Source organism: Lipotes vexillifer, unplaced genomic scaffold, assembly GCF_000442215.2.
Source record: "Lipotes vexillifer unplaced genomic scaffold, Lipotes_vexillifer_v1.1 scaffold772, whole genome shotgun sequence".
In the NCBI taxonomy this organism is placed as follows: domain Eukaryota; kingdom Metazoa; phylum Chordata; class Mammalia; order Artiodactyla; family Lipotidae; genus Lipotes; species Lipotes vexillifer.
Genome location: NW_006796998.1, coordinates 1,216,960 through 1,224,928, shown reverse-complemented (window position 1 = coordinate 1,224,928; position 7,969 = coordinate 1,216,960). Strand labels below are relative to the sequence as shown.

The window sequence follows — 7,969 nt, the reverse complement described above, 5'->3', positions numbered from 1 at the left end:
CAGTCTGCTTTACTCATGTATTCAAATGTTAGGTCTCATCCAGAAACATCCTACAGACACACCCAGAATAATGTTTGACCAAATGTGTGGGCAACACGTGGCCCAGTCAAGTTGACACAAAATGAACCATCACAGCTGGTAAACTTGCAAACACACCATTATTATGTGTCACACTACTAAAATATAAAATGTCCTAATGAACCCAGCCATATTAAGGGAATGAATAAATAAAAATATTATAAAATTTGATAATCTTCTCTTGAAATTACTTTGAAATATTTAATGTCTAGAGGTAAGGGCTTGTGAGCCGAGGGTCCTCTTTCATATTAGCTAAAAGTATGGATCAAACAGAGAAAAGACAGGGCTATGAGTGGGTGGGAAGTGATGTGCTTGGAAATTATGCTGAATTATCTCTCCTTATCATGAGAAACAGGGCAGAAGGAGGCCTGGCATCAAAGTACTGATTGGACCTACGTCCTGCAGGGTTGGTATTGAGGGGGTGGGTGGCCAAGGAGTGGAATGAGTGATGTCATCAGCAACGACAACAGGCCAGAAGCAGTGAAAAGCATAAAACAGCAAAGCAGAGATAATAGGGGGCAAATACAACAAGGAAAGTGTTGAACCCTGGGAGGAGAGGCAGCTTCTCAGAGGGCATGAGTTCACTGGTAGAAGACAAAAACAAATCTCTGGTAGCTGTTACCCAAGTCATGATGGTGACTTGTCTCCTCCAGAGACTCAAAGGAAGTGGAAACTGGATAAATATAAGTAATACTTTCATGTTTGTGAGAATATCTTGCCTGCTCTTTACAAATTTGAATAATACAGGAGAACTAAAATTGCCTTGATTAATACCACTTTTTGCTGAGATAGCAAGGAGAGAATTGGTTTGGGTACTAGACACAATATTTGGAAATCTCTGTTCAATAAACTTCATTTAAAAAATGCTTTGTATTCTTGGCGAAGTGAAATTGAGAACTCAGATTGTTATCTGCATAGTTCAAACCTCCAATTCCCTTTTACCTCAAGTATCTGGATATTTTTTGTTTTACTTAAATTGCCAACATAATTATCTCAATTTTCCCTTTCATTTTCTATGTTGAAAAGAGAAGTTACATCATTATATGGAGGTTTAGTCAAAGGGAACTTGGATCAAATGTTGAGGTTAGTTTTCATCAGGAGCATAGCTGTGTTAGCAATGCCCAAAGCACAATCTATTACTGAATATTACTGAACAATCTATTACTGAATAATCCTCCTCATTTGGCTAATCAACTAACACTGGAAGATCCTGGGAGCGTTTGGGTTTGACAATTTCATGCAACTCTGACTTAAAGTTATACAGGTCCTGAAGCCATTTCTCCCTTTGCGTGTAGTTTTCTAACTTTAGAAATTATTTACCACTTGGGAATTGGAACTGATTTTATTTTAAAAGCTATTGTTTTGCTAACATATATTTTGTTGTTCATAAAATGAGATGGCAGAATGCCCACTGAGAGAGAATTGAACCCAGTTATTTCTCTTAAATTCTATAAAGATAAATCACAATTAGTTTTTCCATCACCCTCACTCTCAAAACGCAATATGGAACAGAGGTGATTCACTATCTCATTAAAAGATTTATCAAAACTTTAATGCTTTCTTTCCAGTTTGTCAATGGATCCATAATGAGAATTTCTCTTATTTCACACTTCACCATCCCTGGTCTGTAGCCCTTGTCTTGTGGTCCAAGATGGAGAAAGGTCCAAAAATAGAGGCAAAGGACATACACACATCAATAGTTTAAGGAAATTTCCTGGAAGCTGCCACAGGAGACTTTCTCTCATTATTTAACTTGCCAGAACTTAGTCACATCATCACACTACCAGCACAGGTGTCTCAGAAATGTACTGTGGGTGTCCATGTGCCAGCTATCATCAGAGGATCTGACTTAAACCTATGTTACTCAAGTCATGTCATCATTTACTCACAGCTTTAAAACATGAGATACATTGATGTATGTACAAGGATGTTTATCACTATTATTTTTAATAAAAAATATTAGATGCCACTTAAATGTTTCCAAATACAGAATTCTTAGATGTATTATGGTCCTTTGCTGTGCTATAATGATATGTAAACACTAAAATCAGTTATAAAAAGCCTTTACCCAAATGGAAAATGCTTATGCTATAACATGAAAAGAAAAAAGCGAATACAGAACTGTATATATAATATGAGCTCACACAGAAAAAAGACACGAAGGAAACTGATAGAAAAGTTAACTATGGTCAGTTAGGAAAAATAGTTGGTTTTGATATTAATCTTCTTATACTACTAATTTCTAGAATGTTTTCTTTTTTCTTTTCTTTCTTTTTTTTGAGAAAGTATCCAGATAATTTAAATGAGAAAGTAATTTTAGTGGTCTGGTAATTTGGAAGTTGAGCAAAGTGTTTTGTCTAGATTATTGACATAGGTGCATGAATTCTCAACTTCATCTACTGAAAAAAAAAATTCTTTGCACTTAATCTAATGAGCATGTAGGAAGAAAACAAAAATCTAAACCTTTCTGAGAGACAGTGGAATGTAACTGCTTTATTTATTCCAAAGCAATTCTAACATTTTATTCAACATGCAAATGGTGTGCAATGCACTTAAGATTATACAATGGCAGACACTAAGAAGATCTGGGGAATTCTGGATTCTATTGACAGAAATGAATAAGCTATCTGACTCACTGTTTTTCATTCGTGCATTTGTTTTTCCCATATCACTAGCATTCGTTATGGTCACAGAGCCAGGCTCACATTCAAACCGAGTTTATGCTCTGGGAAATGCTGAAAAGCATTATCATCTTCATTATTGTCATCAGTGAAAATTATGTTCGTCCATGCTCTCTGGAGTTGATGGCTGGAATGTTTGAAAACAACATCCAGGCATTTTCCCTCTCACCCTGAGGAAAAAAATACATACCAGTGTTTTTTTTTTTTAATTTTACTAATAATCTGTTTTTCCTTTGCCCTTTAGAGTTGACAAAAGCTGCATGTAATGAATGCTATTTGTACATAAAGGCAATTTCCAGAATAAGTATAATGTCACTGCCTGGCATATGAAACAGATACAGAAATTCTCCAGATTAGCCCCCTTAGTTGAACACTACTCATATTTTGAAGTAAACAAATAACCATTTCCTGTGCATTTTCGCCTCACACCATCACCTCATCAGAACAGTGATAATTGCTTTGGAGACTCTTGGTATTCCCTCCATGCCCTACTCAGTATCCCTTGGAAAGGGTGGCCAGGACTCCACTGTAAATACATCTATAAGGTCCGAATTCCTGCAGGTTTGAGGAGAAAGGTTGTAGCAGCTTTCCCGCGCTAATTTATGAACTCTTTTGAGTTAAATTTTTTTCTCAAAAAGGGATCTTTCCTCAGAATGGCAACCAGTGTAAGTAACTTTGTACATACCCAGAGGGTTTGAAATAATGCCTTAAAGACTGTGTGGTTTTTCCTAAATTGTCAACTGGGATCACATTTTGCCTCAGTTTAAAACATTTTTCTTTCTTTAAATGGGATTAAGAGAATCACGGAGCCCTGGGGTCGCGGGGTGGGGCCGCCCTGGCGCGGGTCATGCTGGGTCCAGTGCCCGGGTTGCTGGGAAGGGGGCGGAGCACGGCTGCTCTGGAGCGTCTAGAGGGAGAAGTAGCCGCTGCGATGGCTGCGTTCCTCGCAAGACCGCCGTGTTCACGGACGCCAAGGAGTCAAGCACCGTGTTCGAGCTGAAGCTCATCGTAGAGGACATCCTCAGGCGGCCGCTGGACGAGCAGCGAGCGGCTGTACAAGGACGGCAAGCTTCCGGACGGTAAGACATTGGGCGAGTGTGGCTTCACCAGTCAGACAGCAGGGCCTCAGGCTCCAGCTACTGTGGGACTAGCCTTCTGAGCAGATGAAGCATTTGAGGCCCTACGCGTCGAGCCCTTCTCCAACCCACCCGAGCTGCCGCATGGGATGAAGCCGCAGGACTCAGGAAGCAGAACCCATGAACAAGATGTGCAGTGAGAGACCCTCCCTCCACAAAAGAAATTTGGGTGTCCAAAAAAGAAAAAAAAGAGATGTTATTCTCTTAATCCCATCTGAAGAAAGAAAAATGTGTTATCATCTTTTGCTCGTCAGTTTAAATGACTTCCCCCAATATCTGAACTCTGTGCTAACTCTAAGTGGAAGCCAAGAAGCAAAGAATAATGTGCTGTTTTAAATGTAAATGGAAGATAAGATGTTGAGGCTAAATTTTAAAACCACACCAAGATATATGCATTCTCCTCTCACATTTAAATAATGCTCACATTAAATAATTGTTCCAAAGGAACTGTCAAATGAAACAGTTACAGCTTTCCCTAGCTGAGCTCTGACAACTAGAAGTCTAAGGCTCACAGTGAGGTTATGAAAATAATTTTTAAAAAAACTCATTTGTAAAACATGAGCAAAACCTTATTTCTATCTGATATTGGCAGAAAAAGGAACAAGTTCTACAGTATTGATTAGGTGAAGCTTTCTAGATTATATTGATTATGCAGGGCTAGCCTGGGGAATCTAAACCGTGTAGGACGAAATTGAGTTTTGAGGACCTGTGCATAAATTGCAAAGGTATAGGCATTATTGTTTTTAACTTTTATCTTAGATATCATCTTTATTTGTGCTTTCTATGCTCTGGGAAAATGTGGAACTGAGTATGAAATGCAGAAGCTCTGCAAATCAGTACATAGAGCTTCCTGGGGGCCTTGAAGTCAAGGAATTGAGCACATTGCTTGTAAAACAGGTTGCTCATTCCTGAGAGCTGGTATATTATGGCCGGCATTGGTTTAAAGTAAAGAGAAATAAATTGGAAACTTACAATAACTCTAGAACCTTAGTCCTGGATATATGATCCCCTGACCTTCACCATCAGCCTTACCCAGTAACTTGTTAGAAATGCAGTTTCTCAGAACCCAGTCCAGATCTACTCAATCAGAAACTCTGGGGGTGGAGCCCTCTATTTTCTGTTTAGCAAGCCCTCCAGTTGATTCTGCTGCATGCTAAAGTTTGAGAACCACTGCTCTGGAATAAGACTGAAGGCAATTCCAGAAAGCTGAAAAGAGATCACCACAGATATATGGAAGTATCTGTATATCCCCAAACAGAAAGAGGGAGCCATACTACCTAGTGTCTAGAGCTGGAAATACACCTCTATTATGAAATCCTCTATTATGTATAGCACTTTGACCCAAATGGTTACACTTATCCATCATTTATGATCACCAGGGCTGATTCAGCTGACCTGGCTGGGCAGTGGTGTACTTTCTCCCTCATTTCTCCTTGTTTATCATCTATGTTTAGTATTTTATATGCTTAGTGAAGGGATGAATGTTGCAGATTGAGAAAGATGGTTCTTTGGTCAAAGACATGTACATCCCTGAATTCCTCTGTACCATATTCCTTAAGGACAGAGAATGCTCCAGGACATGGAAGATTTCTGTGGTCTAGATTGTGTAGATTTGGTCTCTAGAAATATTCTATATAGAAAAAAAACTCTGTGCTTTGGAATCAAAAAGACTTGATTTGAATCAGTTGTCACTTGTTAGCTGTATGACTTTGAGGAAGTCATTTAGCTTCTTTGAACTTCAGCGTCCTTATCTATGAAGTGAAGATTCTCATACCAACTTTTCGGGTTAATTTGAGCACTAGGGATAATCTATGGAAAGGCCTGGCACTTGGTAGATATTAGAGCTTCCACTTATCCTCATTTCCTCACTGTTGCACCTGTTCTTGGCCATTATTGTGATTTCTGACTTAATTTTGTTTCTACATAGTGTGGTGGGAGGTTAAGAGCATGGACTGTGGGTCAGTATACCTGGGTTTGAATCCCAGCTCTGAAATATATTTTGTGTTTTCCTCATGTGTTCAATGTGAAAAATACTACCACTTACCTTCACAAGTTGTTCTAAGGAATAAATGAGTATAAGATGTTTCTCAAATGACTGACAGAGAGTAAGCATGCCATTAATGTTAGCTATTACTGTTAACTTCATTCCTCAGCCCTGTTGTAACTTCACTTCTCTTCCTTATCCTACTTGTGCCCTAAAAATAGTACTTTAGTGGAAAAAAATCATCTATTCACCCATTCATTCAGCAAATATTTTTGAAGATATACTATGTGAAAGGACTTGAGCACAGTTAGATCTCTGCCTCAGGTTTTTGAAGACAGATTTCATTTACCACTTCTACTCCAAGTTAGTTTCCTAATCTGTAAAACAGGGATAATAATAATTCTTTCTGTATTCATGTTAGAGTGTTGTAAATAAAATGAGATAGTAAATGAGATTCCAAAAAGTGAAATGAGAAGCCTCAAGACCTTACACATATAATCAAACCATAAACACCTCCCCAAATAGCATAGAGTCAAGGTAGAGGAGTATGACTACTGTTCCTCCTTTCCAAACATCCTCCAGCTTCCTATTTGTATCTTCTTTAGCAGCCTTCATGCTCTTAGTAGGGTGAGATGAGTGAGAAGAACAAACTATTTAACAAGTATGAAATAAGTAAGTAGAAGGACCAAGTTCAGAAGGTTTTCCTCTTTTTCAAAAACTTAAAGCTCTAGACACTGCTGTAAATGTGTTGTATATTACCAGATTTATTTGTTGGAAAGAATGTTTATCAACCACCAAGATTACACTCTGAAAACAAGAACTCGATTTTTGAGCACTGAATGACATTAGAGGTTCAGGCTGCTGAACTGCAGGTTACTACAGATCCATTTTGGAGCCAAGGAACCTGGCAGTAATAGGGGCCCCTTCTCCATCAGGGTCGTGATGATAGGGTCTTAAGTTTGTCTTGCTACTTCTCAGACTCATTGCCTCTGGATCTCTGGGAACTCCCTGGACATCTGTGTGTCCATCAGGCTGCCCTCTTTCCTGTTATTTGTCACCTCTCATGACTGGACTTCAGTTCTAATCCCTGACTTGTTCTTCACTTTGCTGACAGCCTGCACAGCGCTTTTCTCTGCCTCTACTCCTATCAGTTGCTACCAGGTCCTGTCCTGCTACAAACTAGAATTATGAGCTGCAGTGCTCCTGACCAAAGGTGTCACCAGTATTGGAAGATTCCTCTTTGGGGTCTCTTCTCCCCATGGAATTTTACACCAGCCCAGATCACATCTAAGTCTGACCCAGGTTTGATTTTTAGTTTTAGTTGGTTGACCTCCTCCGGGGAAGCCAGTGCATGTGGATTCTTAACCGTGCTTACTTCTCTTACGCTATAGTCTGCTGAACAGTCTCAGAATCTTACAGCCGGGATCATGTGGGTCAAGACAGGGAATCTACTGAGGAGAAAAAGAGTCATTTCAAACTTCCCTAGACAGCAATTTAAGTGACCCAGTCCATTCAAATCATAAAATTTCTAAGAAGGCAAGCAAAAATATTGTTAATTAAATGTTTAATCTTTATTATAACTAGCATATTAATTTTAAGTAGTTTTAATTTATACTATAGCACAATTTTATTTATGTGCAGCATGTAGCCTTTATAGAATAGAGTGCCCTCTTGTATAATCAGTGTGTATAGGATATTTATGCTCATTTTATTGGACTCTGAGCAGAATTTTAGTATTAAATATATGGAAGAATTTTATGCTTTCTTTAAATGATATCATTGGTCTAAGCTAGCCTTACTTTTATGCCAAGTCTCTTTCCAAGAGCACAGCTCTCAATTTCAACATTATTTCTATGGGAAAAATACATAAATACACTGTCTTTCATGAACATTTGCTTGTCTGTAATTTCAGTAAACCTAATGCAGAGACCTAGGTTTTCTTCTTTCTGTTGGAACTTTTTTTCCTTTGGTATAATGATTTCCCTTCAAGTCATGTGATTATGCTATGTGGTGGTTGAGCCTTTTACTATGAGTGAAGCATTCATTTCCTTGAGTCACAAAATTCTCAGGAAACTAAGGTTCTTAAAAAT

General features: G+C 38.5%; 1 pseudogene; it reads left to right on the top strand.

Moving 5' to 3' along the window:
• Positions 1-338: 338 nt before the first annotated feature.
• LOC103079085 (transcription elongation factor B polypeptide 2 pseudogene) lies at positions 339-4,035 on the top strand (annotated as a pseudogene).
• Positions 4,036-7,969: the final 3,934 nt, after the last annotated feature.